At 38.2% G+C, this 23,969-nt stretch overlaps 1 protein-coding gene across 2 annotated transcripts in view; it reads left to right on the plus strand.

Annotated features, from left to right (window-relative positions):
- The window catches only part of IFT81 (intraflagellar transport 81), a 98,121-nt gene that overhangs the window by 39,807 nt on the left and 34,345 nt on the right, over nt 1-23,969 (plus strand). The gene's annotated exons all lie outside the window — the stretch shown is intronic.

The following is a 23,969-nucleotide window of genomic DNA, read 5'->3' on the forward strand; positions in this document are numbered from 1 at the left end:
AAAATCAATACACAGAAGTCACTTGCATTCCTATATACTAACAATGAAAAATCAGAAAGAGAAATTAAGGAATCAGTCCCATTCATCATTGCAACAAAAAGAATAAAATAGGAATAAGCCTACCTAAGGAGAAGGAAATGGCAACCTACTCCAGTATTCTTGCCTGGAGAATCCCAGGGACAGAGGAGCCTAGTGGGCTGCTGTCTGTGGGGTCGCACTGAGTCAGACACAACTGAAGCGACTTAGCAGCAGCAGCAGCAGCAGCAAGGAGACAAAGGAACTGTATACAGAAAATTATAAGACACTGATGAAATAAATCAAAGACAACAGAAACAGATGGAGAGATAGTCCATGTTTCTGAGTAGGAAGAATCAATATTGTAAAAATAACTATACTACCAAATGCAATCTACAGATTCAATGTGATCCCTATCAAATTACCAATGGCATTTTTCACAGAGCTAGAACAAAAAATTTCACAATTCACATGGAAGCACAAAAGACCCTTAATATCCAAAGCAGTCTTGAATAGCCAAAGCAGTCTTGAGAAAGAAGAATGGAGCTGGAGGAATCAACCTTCCTGACTTCAGATTATCCTTCAAAGCTATAGTCATCAAGACAGTATGGTACTGGCACAAAAACAGAAAAATATAGACTAATAAAACAACATAGAAAGCCCAGAAATAAAGCCATACACTTATGCTGCTGTTGCTAAGTCACCTCAGTCGTGTCTGACTCTGTGCAACCCCATAGACAGCAGCCCACCAGGCTCCCCCATTCCTGGGATTCTCCAGGCAAGAACACCGGAGTGGATTGCCATTTCCTTCTCCAATGCATGAAAGTGAAGTCACTCAGTCGTATCTGACTCTTCGCGACCCCATGGACTGCAGCCTACCAGGCTCCTCCGTCCATGGGATTTTCCCGGCAAGAGTACTGGAGTGGGTTGCCATTGCCTTCTCCACATGCACCTATGGGTACCTTATTTTCGACAAAGGAGGCAAGAATATGCAATGGGGCAAAGACAGCCTCTTCAATAAATGGTGCTGGGAAAACTGGACAGCTACATGTAAAAGAATGAAATTAGAACACTTCCTAACACCATACACGAAAACTCAAAATGGAGTAAAGACCTAAATGTAAGACCAGAAACTATAAAACTCTTAGAGGAAAACATAGGCAGAACACTCGATGACATAAATCAAAGCAAGATCCTCTATGACCCACCTCCTAGAATAATGGAAATAAAAACAAAAGTAAACAAGCGGGACCTGATTAAACTTAAAAGCTTTTGCACAACAAAGCAAGCTATAAGCAAAGTGAAAAGACAACCCTCAGAATGGGAGAAAATAATAGCAAATGAAACAACTGACAAAAGATTAATTTCCAAAATATATAAGCAGCTGATACAACTCAATACCAGAAAAACAAACAACACAATCAAAAAGTAGGCAAAAGATCTAAATAGACGTTTCTCCAAAGAAGACATATAGATGGCTAACAAACACATGAAAAGATGCTCAACATTGCCCATTATTAGAGAAATACAAATCAAAGCTACAGTGAGATATCACCTCACACCAGTCAGAATGGCCATCATCAAAAAGTCTACAAACAATAAATGCTGGAGAGGATATGGAGAGAAGGGAACCCTCTTGCACTGTTGGTGGGAATGTAAATTGATACAGCCTCTATGGAAGACAGTATGGAGATTCCTTTAAAAAGTAGGAACAAACCACCATATGGCCCAGCAACCCACTCCTAGGCATATACCCTGAGGAAACCAAAACTGAGAAAGACACATACACTCCAGTGTTCATTGCAGCACTATTTACAATAGCTAGAACACGGAATAAACCTAGAGGTCAATCAACAGATGAATGAGTAAAGAAATTGTGGTACATGTACACAATTGAATATTACTCAACCATAAAAAGTACCCATTTGAGGCAGTTCTAATGAGGTGGATAAATCTAGAGCCTATTATACAGAGTGAAGTAAGTCAGAAAGAGAAAGATAAATATTGTATACCGATGTATATATATAGAATCTAGAAAGATGGTATCAAAGAGTTTATTTGCAGGGCAGCAATGGAGAAACAGACATAGAGAACAGACTTATGGACATGGGGAGAGGGGAGGAGAGGGTAAGATGCATGGAGAGAGTAACATGGAAACTTACATTACCATATGTAAAATAGATAGCCAATGGGAATTTGCTGCATGTCTCAGGAAACTCAGAGGCTCTTTATCAACCTAGAGGGGTGACTACGGATGGAGAGGGAGATGGGAGAGAAGGGATATATGTATACCTATAGCTGATTCATGTTGAGGTTTGACAGAAAACAACAAAATTCTGTAAAGCAATTATCCTTCAATTAAAAAAAAAGCAACCCCAAACCAAGAAAAAACAGAAATGGGAGTATTTTAAATGATACTTGGAAGCCAACAGAGTGTGCTTCATGATACCCTTGCTATCCAGGAAATAAAGATTAATTATCCAGCAACTTTGCTTTATAAGAGAACAGTCTATCTCCTTGCATTTTTATCTTTTCTTAGGAAAATACTGCCTATTTGACAAATACCAATTGCTATGGCCATATTTGGCACTGAATAGTGCTTATAACTCAGTATTGGATATTCCCTCTATGCAAATGTGACGGAAAAGAACCTCATGCCGAGCTATTAGCTTTTATCTTTGACAAATTATAGTGAATAGGAAAAGTATCTGATGACAGAAAAGAGCACATTTTTTAAGGAGAAAAAGATAATTTTGGATATGGATAAGGTCAACTTAATTTTTAAACAATGTTTGGTCAGAAACTAGAACAAATCAAGTAAATCATTTGGCAGTTACCTAAAAGAACAGAAGGTATTGGGGAACATTAAGCATAATTTTATAAAGAACAACTCTTGGTAGACCAATTTTGTTTTCTACTCTGATAAAGTGGTAGACCATATGGACAAAAAGGAGGAAGTTTGTTCTACTTAAAATTATATAATATAGCTGGACTTCACTGAGATTTCACTTGGTATCACATGGTAATTGCCAAAAAATCATGTTCTTTGCCACCCATCTGTTAACACAGTTGGTGAGAGGGTATCAAGAAATAGTAGCATGGTGTTCAAAAAGAGTATTGTGCCCAGAGTCACAAATAGAAGAATGAGGAAAGGGAGGGCTAACATTTATTGAGCAACTTTTATGCAAGGCTCTGTGCTAGATGATTTGCAAACATATATCTCCCTTCTTGAAAGAGAGATTACTATTATTTCCATTTTACAACTAGTTGAAACTCAGGAAAATTATAGATTTACACAACTAATAAGTGGCCACGCAGGATCCAGGTCTCTGTCACATGTTCCTGTTGACCTTAAGCAAATCACTTCTCCATTTATAAAATAATGGATGTCCAAGCTTCTGAGAAACTCAAAGGCTAAGTCAACATGTAACATATGGCATCCAAAAGTGATCATTCCTCTGGGACCCATGTTGCTGCACCTGGAAGAGGCAGGGTGGCAGACTAGTTAAGTCATGGTCTCTATAACTTGGTCTGAGTGCACATCCTGGCTTTCTCAGCCTACTTACTAGCTGGGTGACCTTGGCCAGCTTCCTTAATGCTTAGAGACAGTAAGTAACTTGCCAGAAGTCACACAGTGAGTTGCAGAGCAAGGATTTGAATCCAAATCTGAATGTCTCTGCATCTGTGTTCCAAAATGAATACTGAACTATTCTTCAAGGTACTATTAGAATGAGTTAATTTTAAAATTCATATTTGACTCTGAATAGGACCACATTGTACACAGTCATTAACTGGAAACAGTAGTTTGCTAGAAACTGTATGACAGCCATTTATTTGGAAATAAACTTTCATTCCTTGATTGTCCATATGTAGTTGTTTGACTAATCTTTTCTTGGAAAGATTGAGGAATGTGACTGTGTTAGGATGAATGGAACAAATATTATACATATAGTAGTTTATAGTCCTTTGTCATTTTTTTCTTTAGAGATCAGTTCATTTTTAAAATTCAGTATCAAAGTGTATATTTTGATGCTTCCTACTGCCATTAAAGTCAATATTCCAGATGTTACATTTTGTCTAAGAATTTTAGCTCTTCTAATTGCAGATGACAAGTGCTACAGGCATTTGTTCTTTACTAGATTTTTCATTTGTGTTCCTTTGATTTTTCTTATTAAAAAAGATGGGGACCTCCCTGGCCATCCAGTGGATAAGACTCTGTGCTCCCAGTGCAGGGGGCCTGGTCAGGGAGCTTGATCCTGAGTGCCGCATCTAAGACCTGGAGCAGCCAAATAAATGCATATTTTAAAAAAAAAACAGGTGAAGAGCCTAAAAACACTTGTTTTTTTCCTTATACTTTGGTTAACAGTTTATTTTCAATGATGGCCTTGTAGGCCATGTATAGGGATGAGCACAGCAAAATCTTATTCTGCCAGACTTCTGACATAGGTAGGAATTTCTTGCACAGTTGGAAGTATCTTCTTAGTGACAAGAGATTTTCTTGCCAGTCTAGTCTATCTTGATTTCTTTCTCTTCAAACAAGTGTTCGGTAGGTGATAAAGAGGTTAAGTTTAGAGACTACAGTTTCTAACATAACTGAAAATTGATAATAATGAGTCTCTAACTCCCCTTTATATCTTGAAGTTTTCTGTACTGGATTTAAGTATATAAAGTACATATATAAGTACATAAAGTAGAAGTCTCACTGAATGATATTCTCAAAGAATTTTGATTGCTTTCATCTCTGAGAGAAGTCACCCCCAAAATGCCATGGAACTTTGCCCTTGATCCTAACCTGCTTATTATTCTCATCAATAATTTAGATTAATAATGTTTATTATGTAATTGAATGTGCCAGACACTATATTAGGTTTATTATATACATTATCTCATTTGTTTCACTGAACAACTCTATGAGATAGGTATGATTATTATTCCTAGGTTTTACAGATAAAGAAACCAGCACACAGAGGGCTTAGGCTAACTTATCCAAGGTCATATTGCTAGTAAGTTGTGGCACCATGATTTGAATTGAGGTAGGTTGCACAGAGTCAGACATGACTGAAGTGGCTTAGCATGCATGCATGCATTGGAGAAGGAAATGGCAATCCACTCTAGTATTCTTGCCTGGAGAATCCCAGGGACAAAGGAGCCTGGTGGGCTGTTGTCTATGGGGTCGCACAGAGTTGGACACAACTGAAGTGACTTAGCAGCAGCAGCAGCAGTCTAGCTCCAGAAACCTTAATAATTTTCACATAGCAGGAAGCTAGAAGGAATAGTCAGTCTGAGACAGATGATAGCATTGTAATTCAAAGTCATCTTGGTAGTTAGGAGACTTGTGCTTAAGTAAACAAAATGTCATTAATGGGATTATAAATAATAATAATGTAGAATCTGAGTTTTATCTGCAGCTCAAAAATTATCCATTAGTTGTTGTTGCAGCCTGTATGGGAAGGGAGTTTAGGGGAGAATGAATACATGTATATGTATGACTGAGTCTCTTTGCTGTCCACCTGAGACTCACAATACTGTTAATCAGCTGTCCGTGTATGCTCAGTCGCTTCAGTTGTGTTCAACTCTTTGTGACCCTATGGACTGTAGCTGTTAATCAGCTATACTCCAGTATAAAATAAAAAGTTTTTAAAAAATCATCCAGTTGTAATGCGGCTTTAAAAAACAAAATGCTATGGGATCTAATTAAAATTAAAAGCTTCTGCACAACAAAGGAAAATATACGCAAGGTGAAAAGACAGCCTTCTGAATGGGAGAAAATAATAGCAAATGAAGCAACTGACAAACAACTAATCTCAAAAATATACAAGCAACTTATGCAGCTCAATTCCAGACAAATAAACGACCCAATCAAAAAATGGGCCAAAGAACTAAATAGACATTTCTCCAAAGAAGACATATGGATGGCTAACAAACACATGAAAAGATGCTCAACATCACTCATTATCAGAGAAATGCAAATCAAAACCACAGTGAGGTACCACTTCACACCAGTCAGAATGGCTGCGATCCAAAAATCTGCAAGCAATAAATGCTGGAGAGGGTGTGGAGAAAAGGGAACCCTCCTACACTGTTGGTGGGAATGCAAACTAGTACAGCCACTATGGAGAACAGTGTGGAGATTCCTTAAAAAATTGCAAATAGAACTACCTTATGACCCAGCAATCCCACTGCTGGGCATACACACCGAGGAAACCAGAATTGAAAGAGACACATGTACCCCAATGTTCATCGCAGCACTGTTTATAATAGCCAGGACATGGAAACAACCTAGATGTCCATCAGCAGATGAATGGATAAGAAAGCTTTGGTACATGTACACAATGGAGTATTACTCAGCCGTTAAAAATAATTCATTTGAATCAGTTCTGATGAGATGGATGAAACTGGAGTCGATTATACAGAGTGAAGTAAGCCAGAAAGAAAAACACCAATACAGTATACTAACACATATATATGGAATTTAGAAAGATGGCAATGACGACCCTGTATGCAAGACAGGAAAAAAGACACAGCGGTGTATAACGGACTTTTGGACTCAGAGAGAGAGGGAGAGGGTGGGATGATTTGGGAGAATGGCATTCTATCATGTATACTATCATGTAAGAATTGAATCGCCAGTCTATGTCTGACGCAGGATACAGCATGCTTGGGGCTGGTGCATGGGGATGACCCACAGAGATGTTATGGGGAGGGAGGTGGGAGGGGGTTTCATGTTTGGGAACACATGTAAGAATTAAAGATTTTAAAATTAAATTTAAAAAAATTAATTAATAAAAAAAAATAAATGGTGAGATACACCATGCTCAAAAAAAATAAATAAATAAAAATAAAAATAAAAAAATAAAAAACAAAATGCTGAGAATTCCCTGACAGTCCAGTGGTTAGGACTCAGTACTGTCACTGCCAGGGCCCCAGATTCAATCACTGGTAGGGAAACTAAAATCCCATAAGCTACCTAGCTTGGCCAAGAAAAAAATTTTTTTAAATTATACTCTGTTAATAAAAATGTAATATCTCATTTATGTGAAATTATGCTTAGAATATTATTTTACATTTTTGGCTTCATGTTTTAAGAAAGACATAATCAAGCCAGAGTCCACATGAAGGTGACCAGAACAAATGAAAAGTCTGGAAACATTCATGGAAAGAATTCATTATGAATTAGCTGAGAACAAAAAGCTAGGATTATGGAAGGATCTGCAGAAAAGAGTTAAAACAGTGGACCTAAATCTGCTATTTTTAGAAAAACTTGCTTGCAAGATTGGCCCTTGGGTGGCGTCTGGGAAGTTGGATTTTAGAAGAATTCCCACCATTCCTTGATAAGATTGGCTCATGTGCCTAAACTATATGTACGAAAAGTGTGGTTTATGTTGAACACCTGCTTTCCTTCTTGGAGTCTGGAATTTTGGTATGGGCTAGGCAGAATATGCCTACGTGATCAGCCCCCAGTAAAAACTCTGGGCTCTGAGTCTCTAATGAGCTTCTCTGGTTGGCAGAATTTCACACAGGTTGTTATACCTCCTTGTTGGAGGAATTAAGGGAGAAGACTCTTGGAAGCTTGCCCCTGGTTTCCTCCTGACTTCACCCCATGTGCCTTTTCCTTTTGCTGGCTTTGCTTTGTACCATTTCACTGTAATAAAGCACAGCCAAGAGCATGATTTTATGCAGAGTCCTGTGAATTCTCCCAGCAAATCATTGAACCTGGGGGTTGTCTTGGGGACCCCTGATTCAGATGGATTAGTATTACTCTTGTTTTGGGATGGAATGTTCTTGCTAGATCTATTAAATCCATCAGGTCTAATGGGTCATTTAAGGCCAGTGTTTCCTTATTAAATTTCTGTCTAGATGATCTGTCCATTGATGTAGGTGGGTGGTAAAGTCCCCTACAATTATCATGTTACTGTCAGTTTCTCCTTTCATGTTTGTTAATATTAGCTTTGGATATTTAGGTTCTCCTGTCTTGGATGCATCTATGACTATTGTATCTCCTTATTGGATTGATCCCTTTATCATTATGTAATGTCCTCTTTCTTTGTTTTAAAGTCTATTTTGTCTGATATTAATGTTGCTACCTCAACTTTCCTTTTGTTTCTATTTGCATCGAATACCTTTTTCCATCTTCACATCAAATTGAATTCAACAACATAGTATACATCATACACCATGATCAAGTACGATTTATTCCAAGGTATATAAAATAATAATAATAAAATAATATTTTGAAAATCAGGTGCAAGTAATATCTGAATACATTTTCATGAAATGAAAAGCAAGCAGTACACATAAAGCAGAAGTCCCCATTGATTACCTTTTACCTCCAGTCCTTGGACTCTTTGTCAGAGAGAAACCACTGCTACTAATTTTGTAAACCCTTTTAGTCCTTTCTCTGGAGATAGACACAGATTGGATAATACTGCTTTGTGGGTTTTAAAAAATGTGAATGGTATTGTACTGTGTGTTGTGCAACTTATTTTTAATAACGTGTCAGAAATATTTCCATGTCAGTAAATGAAGAGGCTTTTCTCTAGAGGTTTAGAAAATCAGCTCTGGAGGCAGAACACCTGTGTGCAGATCTCAGCTTTGCCATCTCTCAGCTGTTCAACCTAACAGCTAATGTCAGTAGTTACCTAACTGCTCTGTGCCTCAGTTTCTTTATCTGTAAAGTGGGAACAATAATAGTACTCACCTCGTATGGTGGCTGTGAGGGCTAAATGATTTAATATAACTAAGCAGTATACAATAGTGGCTGGCTTATAGGAAGTAATTCATAAATACAAACTACAGTCATAATAATTATTGTCATGTACAAAATTTAATTGCTATATTGTGTTCTGTAGAATGTACAATTTTTTTATTCCAACCAAGAATGTACAAAAGGATCTGTTTCCTCTGTTATTTAAAATAGCACTTGATCCTCATTCTCTTAATTTCCTTCATTCTGACAGTATTATATTTTAATTTTCATTTCTCTTAAGATTGAACAGCTGTCCACATACATGTTTGGTCATTTATATTTCTTCTGTCATTTGCCCTTTTACTATCTTTCTTCATTTTTTTCTAATGGAGTGAATGTTTTTTTATCTCTTTATCATATTTTTACCTGGATTTTAGTTGTTAATCTAGATAATTGTTCTAGTCTGTCATTTATCTCTGAACTTTGTATATGCTGTCTTTTGTCACACTGAGGGTTTCCTCCCCTTTTTTTCCAAATAGTTTTATTGAGATATAATTTATGATAAAGTACAAATTGTTGCTCTTGTTCCACGCTATGATAACTTCATATATTGGAACAGAATTTTAGTAATAAGTGACCTTGGTTTTCCATAGTTTGAGGTGCTGTTAAAATGTTTACATAGAATTATCTTGCTTTAAGCAAAATTCAGTGTTAGAAGAGACTTAAAAAGTGTTAGAGCAGAGTATAATAGTAAATGTTCATAATTATAAATCTGAGTTGTCAATAAAAGGTTGATGTGATCAGTACGATTTTAAGATAACAAAGCTGGAATAGCATCTCTCCCAGGAATCATACCATGTTATTATTTTCCCAGCTCACACCCCACAACCCTGCAACATTCCCATACCACTCTGTTCACATGTGTTCTAAGATGTGCATGCTCAATCACTCAAGTTATGTTCAACTCTTTGCAACCTCATGGACTATAGCCCTCCAGGCTCCACTGTACATGGGATTCTCCAGGCCAGAATACTGGAGTGGGTTGCAGTGTCCTCCTCCACATGGTCTTCCCAACCCAGGGATTGAACTCATGTCTCCTGCATTGACATGCCAACTGTTTACCACTGAGCCACCTGCAAAGCCCAGGTTCTAGGATACAGCTCACTTAAGATCACTTGTTAAATTTCTGCCTCCTCTAAGAAACCAGTAAGCTCCACTATGGCAGGGCCATATCTCTTTTTTGCCACCATTTACTTAATAGCTGGCATGTAATAAACACTTGGTAAATGTGTAGAAAACCTGAATAGAAGTGTATGATCTAATCCAGATACAGATTTTTTCATTAGAAAATTAATATTTTAAAATGTCATGGCACTTCAGTTGATAAGAAAAATTATTTTTATAAAGTCTTCATCCTAACCATAGTTGTTTATTACATGAAGTTATTTTTAAATACCTGACCAAAAACCTAAATTTGCCATTTAATACAGTAGTCCTCAGTCAGTTCTTTTGTTAAATATGATCTTTACCCTTTCATAGGCAATAATCAGCTTGGTGACTTTGTCTCACTGATGGCAAGAGCAGAGAATAGAGGCTGTACCTAATGTAGTAGTGCCACATAGCTTCCAATCTTTACCATCTTTGCCACCTTGGTATCTCTGAATCTCTGCTTTAATTATTTGAAAAGTAAAACAAAAAATTAGCCACAGTAATTCAGTGCTAGTACCCTTCTCAGAGCTGTCATTCAAATGAATGCATGCCTTTTGAATCTGAACTTTTTTATAGCAACAACTGAACCTTTGGTTAAGTTTCCATTGGCATTTCATGCATTGAAAGGTCACTCCTGGTTTATGGTGTACGGGTTTAGAGTTCATTATATTTTCTTCCCTAACCATTAAAAGAAGGTCAGCTGTTTTGCAGTTAATGGCTACTTTAAAAATGTGCTTGATCAAATAATATGTATAAGTAACTTTAGAAAGAGCCAACCGACTCATTCTACAGCTACTGACGGAAATCCTAGAGCTAAATTGCAAAGATTATGAAATCTTCTTTAAATACTTCAAAGAGAAGCACAATGAAGATAAGGGAATCCTGGCAAGATTAGCTGCAGCTGTCAGATCCTGAAAAATTAGGAATCAAATTTTGACACTTGTAATTGAATCATCCACCCTTCTAAGTGAGTCCAGGCAAACTTGTGATATTTTTAGAACCTTTCAAATCACATTACCCTCTTTAGAGTTCATAGCAGGACCTGAGGCCCCTAAAATTTCCCAGGAGATGGAACAAAACAGAATCAAATAAATTTGCCTCATTTCACTACAATAGAAGGTAGGCTATTATATATGCAGTCCATGTAATCCCACAGCTTTAACTCCAAATGTGAAAACTTTTCATAGAAAATTTTTTTGAGAGTTAACTGCTTGGACAGCAGTTGAAAACCCCATTAGAGATATAGTAACAGCTGTGTGGTGGTGATTTGATTTATAATAGAAGCACAGAGACCTTGGATGGTATGATTAACTGTGTTTCCCAGATGGATATTCCTATGCCCCAAGTTTCTATTAAGACAGATTTCTACTAGCATATATCACATTGCTTATTATAGACCCTCCCAAGAGAATCAGCACTTAACTATCCACTACCATATGTAGGTAATTATGTTGTTTATGCTTGGCTTAGTGAGATTTTCTAATTTAAAGTTGAAAACATTAAACTAACAGGTTGGAAAAGGTTAGAATAGTGTTTGTATATCTATATTTATATATTGTGCTAGTTATGATGAGTGATTTCAGAAGACTAACATTTTAGCAGAAAACAAAAGTTGCTTAAAAACATTTTTTTTCTTGTCTTAAAACAAATAACCACTCTGATACCAGACTTCAGGGAATCCAAATGATTTATGACATGAAGCATGACTTGAAAAGATGGCCTTTTCAGGTTTTCTGCAAGTCTGAATTCAGACAGAATAGAAGTGGCCAAAAAAATTATGGCCATTTGGGCATATTCATTCTACTCTTGAACAGTTGGTGTTATCCATCTCACATATAACTTTCTTGGGCCTATTTCTATAGTTTTCTATGGTTAAACATCATTTGATAAAATAACTGACAAAGATGTGATTTAATTAAGAAGTGGAAAATAGCATGGATAGTGCACTAACAGGATTTGAGGACACAAGTATTCATTCTAATCCAGTTTTTTTCTAACTTTCTGAACTTCAGTGAGTTGTTTTAATTTCTCTATAGGTTTTCTCCTCTGTAAAAGGAGAAATAGTGTTAAAAAATAGCTCTTTGTAATTCTTGACCATATAAAGTGCTTATTATATGGTTGTCTTATAATGTCTTCACAGCTTAAGTACTGTGAAAATAGCTTCATGCCCGATATTGAGTTGGAAATTTGCAACATAAGCAGAGATTCTTGTTTCCACATAAATATCCAGAATGATATCTGGAATCCAGTAATACTTCTGAGTTCCAGATAAGCTTGAAAAATATTTGTAAATGATTACATACATAGGGAAATAAGCTGCCTTGTCCTTTTAAAAAGCTTGCTCAGATTTTGACCATTACTATTAAAGGTTCCAAAACATATTAAATGGGCAAAAGGAGAAAGAAGATCTGCCAAATTCCATTTTTATCACAAAGGAATTGAGTCTGTAAAATTGGTCCTGAAGCCAGAATCTAGCACTATTAAAACATTAATCTTACTAATCTCAGCATCTGAAATGATGGCTGCTCTTTCATAGATGACAAATTTAGATTACAGTTGTGTATTGGACCAAATGATTAGTAATAGCTGCTATAATGGGCCTTCCTGCACAGTGGCAATCTTTATAGTTTACTTTCATGACAAATTGACTTGATTGGCCTGCTCTGTGTAGTGCACTGTTGAAAGCTTTTTCCTTAATGTTCCAAGGATTTATTGTTTATCTCATGCCAAAGTTCCTTCAAAATATTTTTAATTTTTAAATATCTAAGAAATAAATCTCAAAGAATTCACATATGACCCTACATACCCAACACACATTTATCTTTATTTCTTCATTCTTTCCCAATCTCAGTTTATAAACATACATACAAAAATTTTAGTTGTACTCAGAGTATGTAGATTTGTAGTTTCTTGCAGCAGTGGTTGTTCTGTTTTACTTCTAAAGAGCACTATATCACACCTAGATCTTTACTCTTCTGTTCATTCTAATTATTTGACATTTCTTTGTTCCTTAGTGTTTAAAAGGAATAGTAAATTATCTCATCTTCCATGTAATCTTTGTTGTTATTGTTCAGTCACTAAGTCCAATTCTTTGTGACCCCATGGGCTGCAGCATACCAGGCTCCTCTGTCCACTATCTCCCAGAGTTTGCTCAAATTCATGTCCATTGAGTCGGTGATGCTATCTAACCATGTTATCCTCTGCTGCCCCTTTCTCTTTTTGCCTTCAATGTTTCCCAGCATCAGAGTTTGTTCCAGTGAGTCGGCTCTTCACATCAGGTGGCCAAAGTATTGGGATTACAGCCTCAGTAGCAGTTCAAACAAAATGATAGACATTATTAATCATTATCCATCATTCAATTTTATAGAACATTAGTCCATTTTATGGATCTTATTTAAATACCTCCCCAAAGGCAATGGCACCCCACTCCAGTACTCTTGCCTGGAAAATCCCATGGGCAGAGGAGCCTGGTGGGCTGTAGTCCATGGGGTCGTGAGGAGTCGGACACGACTGAGCGACTCCACTTTCACTTTTCACTTTCATGCATTGGAGAAGGAAATGGCAACCCACTCCAATGTTCTTGCCTGGAGAATCCCAGGGACAGGGGAGCCTGGTGGGCTGCCGTCTCTGGGGTCGCACAGAGTTGGACACGACTGAAGTGACTTAGCAGTAGCAGTAGCAGCAAGGTCACTTTAAGTGGTGGAGCAAAGATTTGAAATTGTTTCTCTGATTGCAAAGCCCATGATCTCAACAATTCTCTGAACTGCTTCTGTGACCCTGTTGTACTTCTCCTAGGACTTTTAGTGATTAATTTATAAGTTTATAAATTTTTGCCCAGATAAGTCATTATAACAGAATTATGAGTAAATTTAATTTTTAATACTCAAAGTCTGTTCAAATTAAAGTCTATCAGCTGTAAGGTTTTTGTTGGTGATGGGCTTTTTTGAGGTGGAGTGTTCTTTTCATTATAATTTTTTAGAGTAACACAAATATGTAGTTTAAAAACTAAAACAGGGGACCTCCCTGGTGGTCCAGTGGCTAAGAATCTGCCTGCCAGTGCAAGGGACACATGTTCAATCCCTGGTCTGGGAACTAAGATCCCACATGCTGCAGGGCAGCTAAGCCCATGCACCATGACTACTGAGCCCACTCACTGTAGAGCCAGTGCTGTGCAACAGTAAGCCCACACATTGCAGCTAGAGAGTAGCCCCCACTCACCACAGCCAGAGAGAGCCTGCGCGCTACAGTAAAGGCCCAGTGCAGCCACATAAAAGTGCAACAGTAAACAAAGCTTGTAATGAAAATAATGATGCCCTTCCATGCTCCCAAGTCATGCCTCCATCCACTTTTAATGCTTTTACTTGTTTCTTCTAATATTTACCTTTGTATTTCTAAACAACAAAGATATTTCTTTGTATATTTCTTAATATTTAAAAAAATTTTGGACAGGCTATGACCAACCTAGACAGCAGAGACATTACTTTGCCGACAAAGGTCCGTCTAGTCAAAGCTATGGTTTTTCCAGTAGTCTTGTATGGATGTGAGAGTTGGCCTATAAAAGAAAGCTGAAAGCCAAAGAATTGATGCTTTTGAACTGTTGTGTTGGAGAAAACTCTTGAGAGTCCCTTGGAATGCAAAGAGATCCAACCAGTCAATTCTAAAGGAAATCAGTCCTGAATATTCATTGAAAGTGCTGATGCTGAAGCTGAAACTCCAATACTTTGGCCACCTGATGAGAAGAACTGACTCACTGGAAAAGACCCTGATTCTGGGAAGGATAGAAGGCAGGAGGAGAAGGGGACAACAGAGGATGAGATGGTTGGATGGCATCACCAACTCAATGGACATGAGTTTGAGCAAGCTCCAGGAGTTGGTGATGGATAGGGAAATCTGTCATGCTGCAGTCCATGGGGTCACAAAGAGTTGGACAGGACTGAGCAACTGAACTGAACCATAGGAAATGAGGATTTAGCTCTACTTTCTCCATTCCCTGTATACCCTCCATATCCATCCTTATGTTCTTTATAGTCTCCCAATATAATTATAATTTCTGGTTATGTCACTATTTACTATATACATTATGATGATTATATAAACATGTTATTTATAGCTAAGCCACACAGCATATTATGATTACATATCCTTTCTTGTACACTTCTGTTTTTTTCTCTTCTTATACTGACCTCATTTTTTTGTTTTTGTTTGGTTAGTTTTTTAAGTACCTATCACTCACCTAACTCTAAACCTTCTGGTAGAACTGTACAATTTCTCTTAATATGGCATTATGGTCATCCACAGTAATCTAGTAATTATATTTCTTAAACCTTGGGACTAATTCTTTCTGGAGCCCCTCTCATTCTTCTGTTCCAGTGTAGGAAAATTAATTTCTAGGCTTGCTATACAATGGTAATCTCAGGCTTCACAGTTGTTATCCTGAAAATTTCTCTTACCACTCTTTTGTTTTGGATCTCCTGTTTCCAAACCTCAAGTCTTCTCTTTCTTGGTTTATTTCCTTGTTATAATAGAGAATGTTCCTGAAAATAGGAACATGGATAATATGTTTTTGTGAATCTTGCTTGTTTCAAACCGTCTTTTTTCCGTCCTCATACATGATCAATAATTTGACTAAATAATGAATTCTGGTTGAAAATCTTTTTCCCTGAGAAATTTGAAGGCATTATTCTATTGTCTTCTGGTATTCATTGGGCTTCCTGGTGGCTCAGTGATAAAGAATTTGCTTGCCAATGCAAGAGACTAAGAGACTGAGGTTCGATCCCTGGGTGGGGAAGATGCCCTGGAGGAGGGCATGGAAACCCACTCCAGTATTCTTGCCTGCAGAATCCCATGGACAGAAGAGACTGGCCGGCTACAGTTCAAAGGGTCCCAAAGTGTAGGACATGACTGAAGCAACTGAGTATGCGCACACTCGCTAGTATTCATTGTTGGTATCTGAGGCTGTTCTGATTCCCAGTCCTTTGATGTGATCTTTCATTGTTATTATTGTCATTTACCTCTTCTTGAAACTTTTAGAATCCTCTCTTTATCTCTAGTTTTCTAAATTTTTAAGATTGTATACTTAAGTATAGCTCTTTCTTTCATTGAACTGTGCCTTCTGTTGGCTCTTCTAATTTAGAATCTTTTGTTCTTTGGTTTTGGAAATTTTTCTTGTATTATTTCTACCTTTTTTGTTTCTATTGTCTTCTGGAACTCATTGGTTAGATTTGGGACCTTCTTGATTGATTGTTTAATGTTTATTTACTTTCAAAATGTTTAATTTTTAAAAATTATGTTAAATAAGAGTAGTGAAAGTTTGTGTGTGCGTGTTGTATATGAAAGGCATTCCTTATGGCTCAGACAGTGAAGAATCTGCCTGCCGTGTGGGAGACCTGGGTTCTGTCCCTGGGTTGGGAAGAGCCCCTGGAAGAGGGCATGGCAACCCACTCCAGTATTCTTGCCTGGAGAATCCCCATGGACAGAGGAGCCTCAGTTCAGTTCAGTGGTTCAGTCATATCTGACTCTTTGCAACCCCATGGACTGCAGCACTCCAGGCTTCCCTGTCCATCACCAACAAAACTTAGTGCACGCCAGGACTCAGGAGAAAGGAGCAGTGACCCCACAAGAGACTGAGCCTGTGAGTGTCCAGCAGTCTCCGGCAGAGGCATGGGTCGACAGTGGCCTGCTATGGGGCCAGTGGCACTGAATACAACAGTCCTGGGAACCTTGGGGCATGCTGGCATAAGTCCTGTTGAAGGAGGACTACCATTACTGCCATTACCCCTACCACAGTTTGGCCTTAGGCCAAACTACAGGAGGGAAAAGTGTCCTACCCATCCACAGAAAATTGGATTAAAGATTTACTGAGCATGGCCCCACCCATCAGAGCAAGGCCCAGATTCCCCCACAGTGAGTCCTTCCCATCAGGAAGCTTCCACCAGCCTCTTATCCTTATCCATCAGAGGACAGACAGAATGAAAACCACAATCACAGAAAACTAACCAAGCTGATCACATGGATCACAGCTTTGTCTCTCTCAATGAAACTATAAGACAAGCCATGCAGGGACACCCAAGATGGATGGGTCATGGTAGAGAGTTCTGACAAAATGTGATCCACTGGAGAAGTGGCAAACCACTTCAGTATTCTTGCCTTGAGAACCCCACAAACAGTATGAAAAGGACAGGGACAGAGGAGACTGGCAGGCTACAGTCCATGGGGTTGCAAATAGTTGGACACGCCTGAGTGACTAAGCACATACTTTTATTACTCAGCTTAAAAAAACAACACTTTTGAGATTCCTTTTGTGCCTCTACATTATCCCTGCCTACAGCCTGAAGCAGGTATCTTCACTGCTCAGAGGAGTTCAGGGTTCCCGTTCTCTGGGTGGAGGCAGCCATCTAGGGTTCCCACCCCTGTGGCCAGGGTTGGCTGGGGCCATCATTCCAGAGCTGGGTGAGCTTCTGACCCTGTTTACTGCTTTCCTCCAAGCAGACACTGTAGACAGTACTGACAGCTGGGGACAATCTAAGCAAAGGGACATTTAAATGTTTTGCCATTCCTTAATAAAAACACCCAGAAAAGAAAAGCAAGCAAGCATAACCTCTAGATAGAGAGGAACTTCTCACAGACACTTTGCAAACATCACATGCTCTCTTTCCTCGCTGCAACACCTAGATTGTCTTCTGAGAAAGATCACAGATCTTGGTGAAACCTACTTAAGAATAAGAACAAGTGAAAAGATCTTTTTTCTACCTGTTTCTCACAGGAAAGGGGGGGAAACCATTGTGGGAGCTGTCAAAGGGGCCTCAGAGCTTTCCTGACTGTCCCCGTAGCAGGACTCTGACCTCACAGTCAGGAGACGGGGGTAAGGAGTGATGTGACTGTGGACAAAACGCTTCCCTTCCTAGGCACCATTGGCACAGGGAGGTGACCCCAGCATTCCTCTGTAGAGGTTGGAATTAAACAGGAGTAGTAGGAGGTCTCGGAGAAGGCAATGGCACCCCACTCCAGTACTCTTGCCTGGAAAACCCCATGGACAGAGGATCTTGGTGGGCTGCAGTCCATGGGGTTGCTAAGAGTCGAACACGACTGAGTGACTTCACTTTATCCCATCCAGTTTCCACCCCTCTCAGAGGATACTCCATCATGAGTTAGGTTTTTATCCTTCTGTGATTTTTATTTACTGTTTGACCACCCATTTGTATCCCTAAACAGTATATTATTTAGTTTCCTAAGCAATACTGCTAATGGGAGCATTCTCTGTTTATTCTGTAACTTGCTTTTTTGGCTCTACATTATTTCTTGAACCTATAATTGTTTATTTTGATTGTGTATACTATATTGTATGAATATAAAACAATTAGTTATGGCATTTTTTCTGACTTTTTGCTATTGCAGGTTTCTATCAATATTATTATGTATGTTTCCCTGTGACTATGAGCAAGGATTTTTGGAGGGTAGTGTTTCCTAACTTTTTTCACAACATGGCAGTTAAAGTAAATGGTTACTGTTTAGCATACTGAGATAAAAGGACAAGGCTGCTTATAGCTGAGGATTACTGGCCTGGGAATTCTTTATAATATCTTGCCCAGCTGCTGCAGAGTCTAAGTGGATTAATATGTGGGCACACCTATACTGTTTGTGCCACATGAGTGTCCTGGAGCAGACCCCATTTAGGAAGACCTGCTCTGGAGCAGTGCTTCTCAAAGTGTGGTCTGAAGACCTGTTCTAGTACACAAACTGTTAGTTACTAATCCACAACCATGTAAATTAGGAGGAAGCATTTAAGAACATCTAAATAGGAAGTCAAGAAACACCTGGAGTAACAGGCAAATTTGGCCTTGGAATGCGGAATGAAGCAGGGCAAGGCTAATAAAGTTTTGCCAAGAGAATGTACTGGTCATAGCAAACACGCTCTTCCAAAAACACAAGAGAAGACTCTACACATGGACATCACTAGATGGTCAACACCAAAATCAGATTGATTATATACTTTTCATGCAGCCAAAGATGGAGAAGCTCTATACAGTCACAAAAACAAGACTGGGAGCTGACTGTGGCTCAGATCATGAACTCCTTATTGCCAAATTCAGACTTAGATTGAAGAAAGTGGGGAAAACCACTAGACCATTCAGGTATGACCTAAATCAAATCCCTTATGATTATACAGTGGAAGAGAGAAATAGATTTAAGGGACTAGATCTGATAGAGTGCCTGATGAACTATAGACAGAGGTTCCTGACATTGTACAGGAGATCAAGACCATCCCCAAGAAAAAGAAATGCAAAAAAGTAGATGGCTGTCTGAGGAGGCCTTACAAATAGCTGTGAGAAGAAGAGAAGCGAAAAGCAAAGCAGAAAAGGAAAGATATAAGCATCTGAATGGAGAGTTCCAAAGAATAGCAAGGAGAGAGAAGAAAGCCTTCCTCAGTGATCAGTGCAAAGAAATAGAGGAAAACAATAGATGGGGAAGACTAGAGATCTCTTCAAGAACATTAGAGATACCAAGGGAACATTTCATGCAAAGATGGGCTCAATAGAGGACAGAAATGGTACGGACCTGACAGAAGCAGAAGAGATTAAGAAGAGGTGGCAAGAATACACAGAAGAACTGTACAAATAAGAGCTTCACAACCTAGATAATCATGATGGTGTGATCACTCACCTAGAGCCAGACATACTAGAATGTGAAGTCAAATGGACCTTAGGAAGCATCACTATGAACAAAGCTAGTGGAGGTGATGGAATTCCAGTTGAGCTATTTCAGATCCTGAAAGATGATGCTGTGAAAGTGCTGCACTCAATCTGCCAGCAAATTTGGAAAACTCAGCAGTGGCCACAGGACTGGAAAAGGTCAGTTTTCATTCCAATCCTAAAGAAAGGCAATGCCAAAGAATGCTCAAACTACCGCACAATTGCACTCATCTCACATGCTAGTAAAGTAATGCTCAAAATTCTCCAAATCAGGCTTCAGCAGTACGTGAACCATGAACTTCCAGATGTTCAAGCTGGTCTTAGAAAAGGCAGAGGAACCAGAGATCAAATTGCCAACATCTGCTGGATCATGGGAAAAGCAAGAGAGTTCCAGAAAAACATCTATTTCTGCTTTATTGACTATGCCAAAGCCTCTGACTGTGTGGATCACAATAAACTGTGGAAAATTCTGAAAGAGATGGGAATACCAGACCACCTGACCTGCCTCTTGAGAAACCTGTATCTAGGTCAGGAAGCAACAGTTAGAAATAAACATGGAACAGCAGACTGGTTCCAAATCGGGAAAGGAGTACATCAAGGCTGTATATTGTCACCCTGCTTATTTAACTTCTGTGCAGAGTACATCATGAGAACCACTGGGCTGGATGAAGCACAAGCTGGAATCAAGATTGCTAGGAGAAATATCAATAACCTCAGATATGCAGATGTCACCACCCTTATGGCAGAAAGTGAAGAAGAACTAAAGAGCCTCTTGATGAAAGTGAAAGAGGAGAGTGAAAAAGTTGGCTTAAAGCTCAACATTCAGAAAACGAAGATCATGGCCTCTGGTCCCATCACTTCATGGCAAATAGATGGGGAAACAGTGGAAACAGTGTCAGACTTTATTTTTTTGGGCTCCAAAATCACTGCAGGTGGTGATTGTAGCCATGAAATTAAAAGACGCTTACTACTTGGAAGGAAAGGTATGACCAACCTAGACCACATATTAAAAAGCAGAGACATTACTTTGTCAACAAAGTTCTGTCTAGTCAAGGCTATGGAATTTCCAGTAGTCATGTATGGATGTGAGAGCTGGACTATAAAGAAAGCTGGGTGCAGAAGAATTGATGCTTTTGAACTGTGGTGTTGGAGAAGACTTTTGAGAGTCCCTTGGACAGCAAGGAGATCCAGCCAGTCCATCCTAAAGGAGATCAGTCCTGGGTGTTCATTGGAAGGACAGATGTTGAAGCTGAAACACCAATTCTTTGGCCACCTGATGTGAAGAGCTAACACATTTGAAAAGACCCTGATGGCTGGGAAAGATTGAAGGCAGGAGAAGGGGACGACAGAGAATGAGATGGTTGGATGGTATCACCGACTCAATGGACATGAGTTTGGGTAAACTCCAGGAATTGGTAATGGACAGGGAGGCCTGGCATGCTGCAGTTCATGGGGTTGTAAAGAGTCGGACATGACTGAGTGACTGAACTGAACTGATCTGATAGATTTGATACTGTATAAACATTGTTATTATTTTATAAGAGTATCCAGTTCACAAACAATTAGAAAGTTTGAAAAACTGGTTAATCACCATAGATAAGTGTGAGAAACCCTGCTGTTTGTGGGCGTTGGTGGTAGATGGGAGGTACATGGTCAACCTTAGTAGCTATGCCCAGTTGACTTCCAAATTATTATTCCAAATTTATATCCCTCACTCTCAGTGGTGTATAGGTGTTCTACTTCCTCCACATCTTCAGCAACGCTTAGTATGGAAGGGCTTTTTATTTCTACTACTCAGATGAGCATAATAATGGTATCTTACTATGGTTTTAATTTGCATCACTGATTATAAATGAGGTCAGACATCTTTTAATATGCTTATTGGCCACTTTAGGTTTTCTTTTCTATGAAGTGACTATTCAAGTATTTTATCCATTTTTCTATTGGGTTATTTGCCTTTCTCTCATTGATTTGTGGGTTTAATTTATGTATTTTTGGATTAAATTCTTTATTGGATTAACATGTTACAAATATATTCTTCCCAACTTGTGAATTATATTCTTAATCTCTTAATATATATTTTGATGAACAGAAGTTCTGAATTTTAGCAGTCAAGTTTATCAACATCCATTTTCAGAAATCCTTTCCTATCTCAATAATCATAGTGATATTTTCCTATATTCTAGATTTTTAGTTCTCGTTTTCAAATTTAAGTCTATATAATCCAGTTGGTATTGATTTTTTACATTATGAAGTAAGGGCTCCATTAATTGAGCATTTTATTCTTTTCTTAAATTGAAGCAGAGTTGTTAGTTTCAGTGTTAGTTTGTTGTATAGCAGAATGATTCAGTTACATACATATTTTCAGATTCTTTTCCATCATAGGTTATTACAAGATATATTCAATATATCCCTGTGCTTTAGTAAATCCTTGTTATTTATCTGACCCTGACTACCTTTCCCCTAGGTAGTTTGTCCAGTGACTGTCAAATAACCAATCAGCATAGAGCACATTGAGTAATCAGTAGGTTTGTTCTTTCACAAAACATTTATAGCTTTTAGCTTTTAAAAATAGTTCCAGAGCACAGCAAGACAGAGAAAGGGAAGATTGGCCTAGATAATACAGAGGATAGCAGATGAACAGGATTGATTTCATTTTGGGCACTTTGCCCAGGACACTTTTAATAGAACATATAGTTACTCTGAGGATTCTGAATCTGTGGTTGTGTCAGGCTTACACATTTATTCTTTTAAAGGAAAAATTGCAAGTTATTAGATTCTAGGTATATTGGTTTGACTTAAATTTTTTTAAACAGTTTCTGTAATCCAGCCATTGATAATTTTGCTGTGTGTGGGCTAGATTCCTTAATATTAAAACTAACTCAGTCATGGATAGAGAAATATTTTGAACTTCCTTCTTCTAAATCACAATGTGTTCATCATTTCTTTCAAAGTTTAAGTCATTTAAAAAGATGTCTAAACGATGAATTAGTGGGTTATTTTTATGTGAAGAATTTTTAATCTTATGGGTTTTAAGGACTTTCTTTGTGTATTCAGGAATCAATCAAGTCTTTAAAGAAAAAAAAAACCCTATATTTTAGAAACGTTCTCCTTCCTGTTTTGCTGCCTTACAGTTTATTGGGTTGGCCAAAAAGTTTGTTTGGATTTTTCCGTAACATCCTACAGAAAAACCCAAACTAACTTTTGAACCAACCCAAGAGAATTACTGACCTTAGATTTAGCCTATTTTTAGGAGGTAAAATACCACATGGTCATAGAGCTTGCATTAAATGTGGCTTTGAATGAATTTTCCTTTTTTTCTGTTTTCTAAAGCTTCAGTAATACATTCATTTACTTTTATTACTTATAAAATTATTTATTACCTCCCTCATTATCCTTATAAAGAACTGGGCATTACAAAGTTTAAGATTATTAAAGAATTTTCACATTATAGGTAATAAGGAGATTTACTTTTGTTTTGAAGTGATGCATTTAAGTATAATAGGCCAGATTCTCAGTATGGACATTTTTAAAAGAATGTAGTTAAAAGGTTGGAGCAGAAAAATTATTTTATGTAGTAAAAAAAATCTGAAAATTCTTAGTACTAATGGTGCATAAGAGAAAGAGATTTTTAAAAGCATTCTGTTCTGTTTTAGAAATACCAGAAAATTTTCACATTTGTTATGTTGAGCAATACTTTTAATGAGCCAGTGCCTCAGGATCTTTACATCTGCTGTTTCTACTACTTAGAATGCTCTTCCTTGCTTCTTTCTCCTTTTTCTAACATACTCCTGCTACTTCAGTCTTGCTTAAATTATTTTTGAGAAATTTGTCATAACTCACCTCTCTAAAATTCCAACACCCCCCGCCCCCCCACCACTACTTTTTCTGCCTTGGTCCCAACCCAGGTTAAACTCCTGTTATTTATTTTCAGGGCCCCTTCACTGTTTCATAATGTTCGCTGTGGTTGTGAACATCAGTTCAGTGTTTATTTTCCCCACTATTTCTTAAGCTTGTTAAGGGCAGGATGTGTATCTTGTTTAGAGTTGTATTCTCAGTGTCTGCCCAGTGCATATGTAATAGTTAATAAGTGGAAGGCTGCAGTCCATGGGGTCGCTGAGGGTCGGACATGACTGAGTGACTTCACTTTCACTTTTCAGTTTGATACATTGGAAAAGGAAATGGCAACCCACTCCAGTGTTCTTGCCTGGAGAATCCCAGGGACGGGATAGCCCGGTGGGCTGCCGTCTATGGGGTCGCACAGTGTCGGACACAACTGAAGTGACTTCGCAGCAGCAGCAGCAGTACTTGATAAATTAATTCCTTTAAGTATTCATTTCATGTGCTTTTCCAAACTCTAGTTGGTATTG

The sequence above is a fragment of the Capricornis sumatraensis genome, chromosome 17 (genome assembly GCF_032405125.1).
Source record: "Capricornis sumatraensis isolate serow.1 chromosome 17, serow.2, whole genome shotgun sequence".
In the NCBI taxonomy this organism is placed as follows: domain Eukaryota; kingdom Metazoa; phylum Chordata; class Mammalia; order Artiodactyla; family Bovidae; genus Capricornis; species Capricornis sumatraensis.